This window comes from Cibotium barometz, chromosome 51, assembly GCF_041138505.1.
Source record: "Cibotium barometz isolate CiBa-2024 chromosome 51, ASM4113850v1, whole genome shotgun sequence".
NCBI classification, from domain to species: Eukaryota; Viridiplantae; Streptophyta; class Polypodiopsida; order Cyatheales; family Cibotiaceae; genus Cibotium; species Cibotium barometz.
The window spans coordinates 25,874,410-25,889,306 of NC_141096.1; positions in this window are offsets into that span (position 1 = coordinate 25,874,410).

Below are 14,897 nucleotides of genomic sequence, written 5' to 3' on the forward strand. Positions count from 1 at the left end.
ACCATTTGTGGGACATAGAGGAGTTTCCGCAACACTTCAAATAGTTTCTCGAGAATTCTATTGGCCTCATTTGAAGAATGATGTAGCTAAATTTGTAGCTGAATGTAACATCTGCCAAACAATTAAAAGCTACAAAGGCAAAGCTTTAGGATTGCTTATGCCTCTACCTATTCCTGATAGACCATGGGAACAAGTGTCTATGGACTTCATTACTGGCTTTCCTACTACTTCCAGTCACCAAGACATGATTTGGACAATAGTGGATAGATTTAGTAAGCAAGCCTATTTCATTCCATGTAAAAAGACACTAACTTCTTAGCAAGCCGCGAACATATTTGTTAAGCAAATTTTTGTTCATCATGGACTACCCAAAGTGATAGTTTCTGATAGAGATTCTAAATTTTGTAGTCACTTTTGGGTTGCTCTTTTCTCAAACTTAGGCACTAAGTTAGATTTTTCCACGGCTTTCCATCCCAAATCGAATGGACAAACCGAAGTTACAAATAGCACTATCTTAGATATGCTTAGAGCCTATGTTTCCCAACAACCTAGTGCATGGGATAAGTACATACACCTACTCCAATTTGCTTATAATAATACTCCTCATACTGCTATTGGTCGAGCACCATTTGAGATTATCTATGGTAGAGCTTTGCCTATTCTGGCTACTAGACTCTCTCATAAGATTGAAGCTGCCGACCAATATGTTAGAGACTTTGATCGCATTCTAGCTGAAGTGCGTGATTGTATTACAAGAGCTCAAGAGAAGTATACATCTCAAGCAAATAGGAAGCGTAAAGATTTTTCATTTCAAGAAGGTGATTATGTACTTTTGAGAATTGAAAAACGTCGATTAAAGAGTGTGGAAAAATTCCCTGCAGTGAAGCTAGCGCCTAGATATTATGGGCCATTTAAAATCCTTCAAAAGATTAATGATGTGGCCTATAGACTAGAGCTTCCATCTAATTGGAATATCCACAATTTTTTTCATATCCATCTCTTGAAACCTTTTCGCTTCCTACTCACCCAACATATGAGGGACCACCTCTTATTGAAGGAGAGGAAGAAGTCTTAGTTCCTGATACTATCATTGACCAAGAGATAACAACAACAAGAACAGGTAATCAATACTTCAAGTATCTTTTAACTTTCAAGAATCATCCTCAAGAAGATGCTAAATGGATGCCTGAGAAATTTTTCCGAGTTTACCCTGAAATTCTTTATTCTTTTCAAACCCAGCAAATCTGCAATTGAGGACAATTGCAAACTTAAGCAAGAGGGATGTCATGAGAATATATTTTAAGTCCTCTAGAAAAATATTATTTATCCCCTCTTGAGTAATTTGGGGACGCCTAAATTACTCTTGTGTCATGCCGGCTAGGTTAATATCGTGGGTGACACCACTATAAATATTAATACGTGCGGTATATGACGTATGTTTGAGGCCACCTATGATTATTTCAGTTAGGTTTGTATGGCAGGGTGATTCCTGGGGTACTTACGCCTGGTAGTCATGAGTTGGTGATGATTTGTGCCTGTTTAATATTTGTGGGATTAATTTAATAATTAATTGGGCTTATATTTTTAGGTGATGAAGACTATGGGAATTGAAGAGTTTACTTTGGAAAAAATGTCTTGGTTCATCACATTTCATTTTTGGCAAGCATAGTAGCTTACAACCTTATCAAATGATTTTTCCATTTTGAACTTTAGGAAAGATACATTTATTTATGTGGAATTTATTAAAGCCTATGGCTTTACCCTAGTCCCAATTTGACACTCTATTTTTGTTAAAGAAGAGTGCCATGCTCTCTAAAAAGCACATCTTGTATATTTTGGGGCTATGGCCTAATTTTGGTGAAAAAGAAAGCTAATAAAGAAATACTCTTGTGTGGGGAGAGGCCACGCACAAGAGGGGGGAAGATTGCACCCAATATGGTCTATGAGCTAAGTATTTTTAATTTTGTTTAAGTGTTTAAATTTCAATTGATTTGATTTAGTTGAAGCTTACAAGCAATGGTTTTTATGATTGAATTAATTCTCTACTCTTCCACAATCAATTCCTAGAATAAGATTCCGGTTGCACCAACTATATGGATGCTACTCATATTGTTGTCACAATAAATGACAACTGCCCTACGAGCTCACCCATATCACCAAGTAGCTTTTGAAACTAAGCTGTAGCACCCCTATACATCTGTACTCGACAAGGCAACTATTGGCTGCTTCTTATTACTACTCCAACTCATAGTAACACTCCCAAACAAAAATATCAAGCCACTAGTAGAACTCTGGTCTGCAACACTACTAGCCTAAATGAAAACATAAAACCACTCTAGTAGACCTCATGTTTGCGACACTACCAGCCCAATTAGCATCTATTTACCCATGTAGCTGTATCTCTATACCAGTCTCATAGAAAAGTCCATAGTCAACTGTGGACTTTATGTACTTGAGAATCCATCTAGCCATATCCAAGTGTAGCTTCCTAGGGGCCTGCATAAACTGACTCAGAAGTCTAACAACATAGCTCAAGTCTAGCCTAGTAATGGTCATGTAGATTAAACTACCCACTATGCTCCTGCACTACATAGTGGGGTCCTCCAAAAGCTCACCTGTATCTGCGGAAAGCTTTGTGTTCTACTCCAATGGCAGTGAAATAGGCTTACAACTTGTCATACTACACTTGACACATCTCCAAGTCATACTGTCTTACCTATAAACAAGCAGTGTCTAATCCCAAAAGTTAATATGCAGAGGGAAGGTCTTACCTTAGTAGAGGTGCATTTTCAAGAAGAGTTTGGAATTATTTAGTTTTGCACCAAAAAAAGCATGTAGATTATCTCATACCTCTTTGGCAGTTTTAGTCAAGTCAAGATGATGCAAGAGATTATCTGATAAGCCAAGGTCTATTATCACCAATGGACTCTCATTCTTCCCCATCCAAGCTACATATGCTATGGATTTGCTTAGGCTCTTTGGTGGTAATAGTCTTCCACACACCTTTACACATGAGAAGAAGTTGCATCTTTGTTTTCCTCAAGGCAAATCTGGTACTGCAGAACTTCTCGATGGAGATGCCATACTTGCTAATGCCAATTGAATCCATTAGTCTACTTTCTACTACTAACTGAATCCAACACAACTAAGTCAAATAGCTGATTCAGGCAACTAACTTTGAAGGCTAAATTAGCTAGCTAACTTGGTCAACTGATTCAAGAAACTAACTCTGACGACTAAATTAGCTAGCTAACTCAGTCAGATGAGTCAGACAACTTACTTTGGTAGCTAAATCAGCGAGCTAATTCTGATAATTAAGTCAGTCCAATAGAGTCAGATAACTGACTCTATATGTCGAAAGATGGTGTGGCATCAATAGGTGGGAAGCTAACGTGGCATCAGTAGGTTAGAAGCTAAGTTGAAAGCAATAGGTTAGAAATAGACGTGGATCCACAGGTCAAAATCAGCAGCTTTGACATGGATTCAGTTGATAGAATCTGAAAGCACAATCAATAGTGTATTAGCAGTGTAGTAGCTTCAGGCATAGTAAGACATGACCATGTTAGGATGGAGAGCAGTGTAGAATTTGAAAATGGGCGAGAGGCTGATAGTAGGCAGAAGGAAAGTTGTGTGAGTAGGTATGTTGAGATGGCAACAAAGGATGGCGTTAGTAGTTGTGCTACATCGGGTTCAACTTTAGGTAGCAGCTCTAGAGAGGCAGTTGTGCACATAGTAGAGAAGCGCTCAAATAAGAGGTAGAGCTATAGGAGGAGATCACAAGGGCTGCTGGTCAAGAGCTACCGATCAACAACGCCATCTGAGAATGTAGCATGACGTCAACATCTTAGTGCCGACTGCATTGTTGTTGATGTACGATGCTAGGTGTTGGGCAGCTGGTGGAGGCAATGGCAGCATCAATAACAGCAAGAGAAACCCTAAAATGCTAACCTTGCTCTGACACCAATTGTTGGAATCAATCAAGACCACTACACTTGGAGGATTGAGCTATGGAGGATGAAAGGAATCCATGGCAGTTGTATGTGTAGAGAAAGGAAGAAAAGAAGAGGATAACAGAAGTAAGGTAGTGATTGCACGATGAAATAGTGATTGATCATTAATAGAAAATGAAAGTACAAGAGCTCTTTTGTAGGCTTGACTAAGCCATATTAAAAGCCACTTAAATCATAGGAGATACTGCTATGACTGCATGAGATAGCGTCATGGGGCTGACATCACTTCTTAGCCAAGGACTATGAACCAGGATGAATAATATCTAACATAGGGTACCAATCTTACATGTAGAACCATTTTCAACCATAGCAACAAATTGCTTAACTTGCTTAAAGATGCATAGTTTTGTTTGCTAAAAGCTTCCCACTTTTGTCATATTGCTTTTTATAGCACTCCTTTGCTATATGACCTAGTTTAACATAATAATAGTACTTCATGGTATTTTTTCTCTAATTTCTTTATGAAGACAAGATCTGCAAATTTCTCCCAGAAATAGGCGCCTGAGAAAATTGCGATTTCTCTTGAACTCGTCGGCGGTTTGCTGCGCTGATTTGATGAGCTTGAAGAGCAATGAGATAGCTATGTTGTGCTAGAAGGGTTTGGGCTAATTTGATGTGTGCAAAGAGAGGGAGCTCCTCCACTGGCTGGGGGTGCAGAGGTGAGTTGAAAAATAACTAAAATTTTGATTAAATTAGATAATGGGCTCATAAACCTGATGGATTCTAGGCATAGTTCTGATACCATGTTGAAATTAGAGCAATGTGATTAGCTATGGTGGATCAAATACTAGAATCAACATTATTAACAAAGTGATGAGAAAATAATCAAGATGTAATTAGCAAATAATTAAGATGTAATTAGTGAGTAATTAGCAAATAATTAAGATGTAATTAGTGAGTAATTAGCAAATAGCTTAATGTAGGCATGGATAATCAAAAACCAGCAAATTCTCATTAGGCCAATGCCTCAATTTATAGAGTTTATATCCAAGCATCAAATCCCACTGATTTCTTCTTGATTCACTCCACCTCTCCCAGAATATCTCCACCTCTTTTGCTTGATTCTCTCCACCTCTTCACTTTTCCCAGAATATCTCCACACTTCCTAAATCTTCTCATGCTACCCTTTATTCTCTCCCAGTAGATTCTTCTCACCTTTTCACATGTTCTTTCACATTTACACATTCTCTTTTATAGCCTCTCTAACCAAGGGCTTGTTCCCGCACACACCCTATTCACTTGTATATTTCAACACTAACTCCCATGTTGCATTTGCATCCAATGCCGCCATCTCCTTATCCATGGCATCTTCCCATTTCTTATTTCCAATTGCTTGCTCAAAGCAAGTGGGCTCAACCGTCTGTATTGCTTTTTCCATGTAAGCATAATGATGGGCTATATATCCATCATATCTCAACTTGTCAACAGGGTATCTAACCCTCGTAGACCTGCGTACACCTGGATCTTTGCCAGGTGTCCTCAAAACAACCCTGGTCTCCTTACACCAGGAGTAACCACAGATGGAATGCCAAGCTCCTCATCAAGGCTCTGCTCAGAGAGCCACTAGAGTCACCATCCACATATGAGTGACATGCTGACAGATCAGGCACAAAAGGTTGATCTACCTTTTTCTTCCCTTTCCATGATACATGTGTACCTGTCCTTACACCAGGAGTAACCACGGATGGAATGCCAAGCTCCTCATCAAGGCTCTGCTCAGAGAGCCACTAGAGTCACCATCCACATATGAGTGACATGCTGACAGATCAGGCACAAAAGGTTGATCTACCTTTTTCTTCCCTTTCCATGATACATGTGTACCTGCATCATTCCTCAACCTGCTTGACCATGGGCTAACATTGGATCCACTGCTCGAGGACTCCCCAGGTCCACTCAGCACTTGTGATTGCTGCTCTACATGTGGTGCAACATCAGCACTTCTTACATCTGCATCTTCTGTTGCCTTCACTATTGGTGCATACTAGCTACTCATCTCATCGAAGACAACATCTTTGCTTACTCGCATCTCATGAGTGGTAGGGTTATAGCATCTATATCCTTTTTTCTCCATAGCATAACTAATGAAGATGCATTTCTCTACCTTTGGATCTAACTTTGTTCTCACTTCATCAAGGTTCAGGAGTCATACTATGAACAGTTGCAGTGAGTATCCTGTTCATAATGCACACAGCAGTTACTATTGCTTCTGCCCAAAAGTAATGTGGCATATTCTTTTCAGCCATCAAGACACGTGCCACTTCTATAATGTTCCTATTTTTCCTTTCTATAACACCATTCTGTTGCGGAGTGTACCTGCACGTAAACTGCCTCTTGATTCCCTGCTTTCTCAGGAAATCGTTGAACTCATTGGAGAAATATTCTCCCCCACCATTTGATCTTTGGCATTTTATTTGCATGCATATTTCCTTCTCGACCGAGGCTTTAAATCTCTGAAAGTGAGCAAACACCTCACTTTAAATCTCTGAAAGTGAGCAAACACCTCACTTTTCTCCTTCATGAAATAAACCCACACTTTCCTAGTGTAGTCATCAATGAATGTAACATAGTACCTGCAACCTGCAATTGTTGCAGTCTTGATTGGTCCCCATACAAGTGAATGTATGACATCCAATGGCCTTGCACTAACATGCTTTTCATGTGGGAAAACATGTTTGGCCTGCTTACCAAGTTGGCATGCTTCACATAGTTTATGCATACTGTCAATCTTAAACTTTGGCAAACCTACAACAATATTTTGGGCATGTATAGACTTCAGTCATTGTACATTCACATGACCAATGCGCTTGTGCCATATGTCAATATATGCAAATGACACCTACATGTTCACATCCAAAGTAAACATCTTGCCATTTCTGTTACCCTTTGCAACCAAGAGACACTTATTTTTGAAGTCTTTCACAAAACATCCTTGAGGATTAAACCTCACTTGCAGACCCCGCTCAACAATCTGTCCAATAGAAACCAGGTTCTTTGTAATATTCAGAACACAAAGTACATCAGCCAAGTACTTCATTTTACCATCCTACATAGACAATGGCACTTTACCAACATGCTCAATGGGATGCGCAGTATCATCACCTATTTCTACTACATAACCTAGTTTTTCCATTTTATGCATATCTCTAAACCATTTAGCATGACTGGTCATGTGGTTAGAGGCACCAGAATCCACATACCATATATCTTGAGATCTTGACACATCCCCTGTTTACGGAACTAAGCATGTGCTGCATCACAAACAGCTGCTCACTTCTTTCATCCCCTCCATGTTTTCTAGATGATGCATAGTTTCCTTGTTGCAACTTCCCACTTTTAATGTCATTCTGCTTTTTGTAGCAGTTCTTTGTCATGTGCCCTGGTTTTCCATAGTAATAGCACTATATGCTATTTGCATTTTTATTTCTTTGCCAACCATCTTGGCCTCTTTGGCTCCCCTTGCCTCTAGACTGGCCTCTTCCACCTGTGTATGATTGTTGTGTGAATCATAGGACTCTTGTTGTCGAGAATTCTGATTTCCTTATCGGTCACCACCTTGGCCTCGACCATAGCCTCTACCTCTGCCTCTACCTGAATTAGAGTAGAAGGCCTGTTTCAATGTGTTCTTGCTTTGTGAAGAAGAATCCTCACCTAAAGCCTTTTCTTCTATGATCAGCCCAAGTTGGGAATATTCTCCCTAATTGCAATGGAGGTCTTGAATGGCTTGTACTCTTTGCCAAGCCCATTTAGACATGCACTCACCAAATCATCATCCTCCACTAATACATTGATAGACCCAAGGGATTCAACAATGCCCTTCATCTTTAAGGCATATAATTGATGGACATGATTTTATTTTCCTCACAATATGCAACTCTTGCTTTAACTACAACTTCCTTGCCTTTGTGTTAGTTTGGAACATCTGAACCAGATTCTGCCATGCAACTGCTAGAGTGTTTGCATCATGTATGTGTCCTATCATAGTGTCTGTGATACTAATTGAAAGCCAGTACTACATGACTTTTCTTACACCCTCATTCCAATCCTTGAATGCCTTTATATCTGCAAGAGTGACATTCTCCTCAGATAACTCTAGAGGCTCCTCCATTGTCTCCTTCTACATAATCCCAAAATCCTTTACCCATTAGGAAATTGGTCATTCTGAACTTCCAGGCATGGAAGTTATTCTTATCCATCTTCTCACTAACAATCTGATTAATTCCATCAGACATGTTTTCTTGCAGCAATCAAATAACCTGCAAACAGACAACTTCTGTATGTAACCTGTAATTCAGCAGTATCTCTGCTCTCCTACAGCAGCATCAGCAGTGGTACTTCAGCACAGCTTGTGTGTCACCAAATGTGACTAGAGTACATGTGCATACACCTAGTATCAACAATACATGTGCAAACCCTGTCTGCACTTCCAAAATACACTGCTGCACTGCAATAACCAGATTTTGAGCAAAAATAGTTCTCTACTAGAACTTCTAGAAAACTGCCAAAAATATACTACAGTGATGAAACGGGGCCCATAATGCACCTGAAATGCAAATCTGGCTGAAAAAACAATATCCAACAAGACAAAATACTTGCCCTGTAGCTCTACTCGTGTTTCGAAGAAAGCTCCTCAATCAGAGATGTGTAGCTCCCAGAGCTATTAAAAGGGGGTGTTATACCTAAACCAAGAAGGGGAAAGAGAGAATGGTGCTCTTACCCATGTAGTACCGCTTCCTTACTTATTATTGCCTCTTGCTTGCCTCCTTAGCTCTCACACAAACTAGTTCTGATACCATAAAGAGCATGTAGGGGAGAGGGAGAGCTTCAAACCCTAGCAGCAAAACACACACACACAAAAGAGAGCAAGACACAAGAGAGAGATGGATAGCCAAATTTTCTTCTATCTTCTTCTTCTCTACTCAACCAACATAACATAAAGATAAGAGTACACACTATATGGGTTAGTACTCAACTACTACAACATACAAGGGTCGGTCCATAATGTGAACCCGACTAAATGAGCTGGCGCTATAACTATGCGAGTCTCTAGTAGTCCAAAATGGCTGTCACACAACCTGTCATCCCACTGGCCGCATATCACCCATAATCTCACCAACATACAAGGGTCGGTCCATAATGTGAACCCGACTAAATGAGCTGGCGCTATAACTATGCGAGTCTCTAGTAGTCCAAAATGGCTGTCACACAACCTGTCATCCCACTGGCCACATATCACCCATAATCTCACCAACCATGCCAGTGGTGTAGATGTGAAAGTTATCACCCAAGCGGGTCATCAATGTCCACCATAGCACTAGTTAAGCTCGACATCTCAACAACTTGGAACGTAGATTCCAACCATCATCGAAGAAAGCAAGGAACATGTCCAATAAGAAAGAATTCCACGTGAGATAGTCATGGAAAAAGAAACTCACACGACCAATGGAATCTAACAAAGGTTCAATCGTAACACCATCCCATTTACCATCTGTGAATGCGTGTGCCAAAATAAAATTTGTGTACAAAGACACACATATGTGGCACAAAAACAATTTAAGTTTTCTACCAAGGAGCCTTAAAATCATGCACGCCGACACAATGCTCGAAAAATCAAATAATAAATCCTTTCCAATAATAAATAATGCCACCATAAACAAAGTCCACCAAAGAAGGCTGTGGCTTTAAGAAAAATAAAGGTGGCCTCTTTTGGCGCAAAATAAGCAAAGTAATTTTAAAAAAAAACTTACGCCTTTTATCAAAGTAAGATGGTTTTTTTTAAACCTTAGACCTTTTAACAAAGTAAGATGGTATTTTTTTAGAGTCGCTTTGGAGCTCTCCTATAAATAGAAGCATGGGAAACTCTTCTAGGGGGTTTTCTTGTGTAGAGCATGGTATCTACTCTCCCACCTTTTTATACTAGAGCTATGTGCTGATGGATTGAAGACATATCTCTTGGTGGTATGGGACATCAAGGTTAAGTATGTGGTTCTTCATTATTTCTAGAGTGACTCTTTGCCTTCCATTTCCAAAGTGACTCTTCACCTTCCATTTCCATGTGTGACCCTTGGTTACCTGACCCTAACCTTAACCCAAGGTTAGGCCTAACCCTTGTCCCACTAGAGCATGTTCCCATGCTCCCATGCTCATATGCCTAGGGTGGGTTAGCCTCCTAGTATATGCACATATAATGTACACATAACATACTTTCCCTCTCTCAAAATATTGCACTCTTGCAATGAAAAGAAGAAAAGATCACATGAACTCATACTCAAAGTAGTTTCCTTGTTGTAAACCATTCAGAATAAAGTAGATAGACATGACATTATAACGGTAGGGACCAGGAATCCATCGGCGGCCCGACGTACCCACATCTGCTCTCAGGGAATTATCGATGTCCCGAGTTACCCATATCAACATAGGGAGTCATCAAGATCTCAAAGAAGAGTCACATATGTACACCCGTAAACCATGAGGTGGACTGTATAAATCACCTAAAGGACAGAACTAGACAAACAAATGCCAACAAAGGAAGAATCCAAAATTCCTTAATCCGAACACAACAAGATAAACTCGTTGAACTCTTAAGAAAGAGATTTCAACAAGTGAAAATGCCGACAACGAGATTACACCTATCAAAACATGTAGGCTATAGATAAAAGAAGTTTATCTAGAGAATGCCTACATTATATGTCTATTGAAGTCATAAAATGAGTTGTCTTGGAATGTTGGTGGGGGGTCAACATGCCAAGTGATGTAATAAAGGCAACAATCCTGAGCCCAAATTATCTGATAAGATAATATATGTGAGGGATCGCTAGTGTCCCATACCACCATGATACCACCCATACATACCTAGTATGCTATCTAGAAAATATGAATAAAATCCTGCATAAAAGGAATGAGATGGCCTTATCCCAAACTTTCACATACAAAAACCTGTCTCTATATACCTGAGACCACATCAAGGAATAACTCTTTCTGAGTACATCATTAGAAAATAATTTGAAGTATTGGCACCTTTCTTATGATAACTACCCAATAAACACAATAAAGTTGGGGTAGAAAAATAACAATTCACCTAGATACATAAGCAACTAGGTATCTAAGTTGGTATATGTACAAGAGTACAAGGAACATACTCTAAAATTACGTGAAAAAACAAAGGCAAACGCTACCTTCACAGCACATGATATCATCCGAAAGATCAAAAGATCCTCATAAAACCATGGATAGAAAAGCATAGGAGCACCTCAAATCCATGAAAACCATAGTTGATCATAAAAATCAATGCATGCCATCTAATGGACATTAATTATGCCAAAAGAAGCATTGAAATTGGTGGCCAACTCATCAATCCGGAGTATATGAACATGGTGTTGTTCAAGTAGAATTCCCAAGTAAGCAAGTAAAACCCATGTGTGTATGTGAGATCCCTGTCCCCACCATGCGACGGATTCGGGGTACTAGCAGCGGAAGTAGCACTTCATGCGCGGGGCAGGGACCCACACTCGGGGCCTCGTCCCCACGGATATCCGGACAAGAGACTAATCCGTCGATTTTTCCAAAACCGAACCCGAAAAAACTTCCCTTACCCGGAAAGCACGGGCGATTCCACCAAGATAACTTTTTACTCTAACGTAGTCAAGATCATTACTGATCACGCTGATCCGACTGCACCTATAAAGATACTCGGTCGGATCTAGGAAGAAACTTGCACTTGGATCATTGGGATCAACGCATTTTTCCCCATCAAGAGGCACAGCCGTTGATTCCTATCCATAGAACAATTACTATCCGAGATTTACTTTATCTATCGTAATAACAGAAATTGAGTCTCGATTTACGGATCCATCAGTCCAGCCTAACCCCATCCGATCCCATGGGTTAGCCAACCGCCCAACCACTGTAGTGATGGGATCCAATTTGGAATTTGGTTAGGTTTTGTCCTGGGTACCAAGGAAAAGAGTTCCAAGGCCCCCTAGCCGGAAGTTCATGCAAACATAAAACTAGCCACACCACTTACACACCCAATATGAAATTGCCTTTCTCTTAGCATCAGCTAACTTTAAAACAATCCTTTAATAAAACCATAGTACCACTGATCACAATCTTCCAATTTATCCGGTTGATTCATAATTTCCCATCATTCCTTCATTAGAGTATCTATGGCATCATTGGTAACTAGAACGCTCACCACCTGTCCACACAGGGGCCTTTTCAATAGTTCCTAGCCCATAATACTCGGCAATATAATCACTTATAAAAATCAAGATGGACTCTGAAGATCAGCAAGATCAACCAACAGATCCATATAAAGAGCCATGGACTCATCCATTGAAGACCAGCAAGGTCAATCAACCAGATCCATGCCCGGTTTCACAAAACAACTCTTACTCCTTGTTCCAATATCTTCCTCGATGCACGCGTGGGTATCCTAGGCGACCCAGAGCCCGAGCACCGTATGGTCAGCACCCTCTAGGATCCTTCGCAAGTGACCTAGCGCTTCACTCATAGGCCGCTTCCTTGGTCCCTCATCCACCGTACCGGAAGCTCACCATTTTAATCGAACCGAGGCTGGTCAAGACCTCGGCCGACCTTGCTACGCGAGACGTCCTCCATTGACTCTCCGTCAGCAGTTGCAACTTTAACAGTTAGGTCTCCACGACCTTAATCACAAGACGGTCAAAATGCTTCCCCAGCATTCTTGACATAAAACAGCCATTTACAAACAGCATTTACAACAGTTTACAAATACAGTTTCTATATTAACTCTCATTTTCCACATTATCCCTCATTAATCCACATTATCCCTCATTAATCCACATTACTTATTCCACATTCCATTTATATATGTACTCATCCAATCACATCATTTTCCATCTCTTCACTTCAGATTCCTTCACATCACATATCATATATTCACATCCATACATCCACATCCACATCCACATTCACGTCCATACATCCACATCTACATGCTTACCTCCATTTTCACATCCTCATTTATACATCCACATCCCGTATCCACATTCATACATACACATCCATATCCACATCCATACATCCACACCCACATGCATACATCCAGTATCACGTCCTCATTCATACATCCACATCCACATACATACATACATCCACATCCACATTCCCATTCACATCTATACATCCACATCTACATCCACATACATACATACATCCACATCCACATTCCACATTCACATCTATACATCCACATCTACATCCACATTCACATACATTCACATCCACATTCCCATTCACATCTATACATCCACATCTACATCCACATTCACATACATCCACATCCACATCCACATACATACATACATCCACATCCACATTCCACATTCACATCTATACATCCACATCTACATCCACATTCACATACATCCACATCCACATTCCCATTCACATCTATACATCCACATCCACATTCCCATTCACATCTATACATCCACATCTACATCCACATACATACATACATCCACATCCACATTCCACATTCACATCTATACATCCACATCTACATCCCACATTCCACATTCTACATCCACATCCACATCTACATCCACATTCACATACATCCACATCCACATTCCCATTCACATCTATACATCCACATCTACATCCACATTCACATCTATGCATATACATCCTCATGCATACATCCACATTCACATTCACATCTATACATCCACATCTACATCCACATCCACATTCCACATTCACATCTATACATCCACATCTACATCCCACATTCCACATTCACATCTATACATCCACATCCACATCTACATCCACATTCACATACATCCACATCCACATTCCCATTCACATCTATACATCCACATTCACATCTATGCATATACATCCTCATGCATACATCCACATTCACATCTATACATCCACATCTTCATGCATGCATCTACATCCACATTCACATCTATGCATATACATCTTCATGCATACATCCATTTTCACATTCATACATCCACACTCCCATCTCCACATCCACACATCCACATACATACATCCATTTCCACATTCCCATTCATATAACCCCATATGCCTTCACATCTAATCTTTTACATCACATCCATTCTCGCCCTATCACAACCCATATACATCTTATCCTATCACATACACTTCTTACCTCATCCCATACACATCTTAATTCATCTTATCACCTCCTAACTTATTTCATAAGCATCTTATCACCTCTTATCACATCCTATCACATCTCATTTCTATTTATAGAATACAAGAGAATTCTTATATTTGATATAAGATTTCTTTACACATTTATTTATGCATAAATTCCATTTAAGGAGATTAATACTTTCGAAGTAAAAATCAATATTTTATGCATCTTCCTATGCATAAATTCATTTTAAATGAAAATGACACTTTTGAATTAAAATTCAATCTTTTATGCATCTTCCTATGCATGAATTCAATTTAGATGAGAATGACACTTTTGAATCAATCTTTTATGCATCTTCCTATGCATAAATTCAATTTGGTAGGAATTACACTTTTAGAATAAAAGAATTTCTCTTATGCATCTAAGCTATGCATAAAATCCCTTTATGATGAAAATCACACTTTTAGTATAAAAAGAATATCTTTTATGCATACTTCTATGCATGAAATCCAAATATGATAAAAGTAACACTTTTATAATAAATTAATCAACTTTTATGCATACCTCTATGCATGAAATTCAATTGTGATAAAAGTAACACTTTTATGTTAAAATAATAATCTTTTATGCATACCTCTATGCATGAAGATAAAAATGATAAAAGTAACACTTTTTATATAAAAATTTATCCATTATGCATACTTCTATGCATGAAAATAAAAATGATA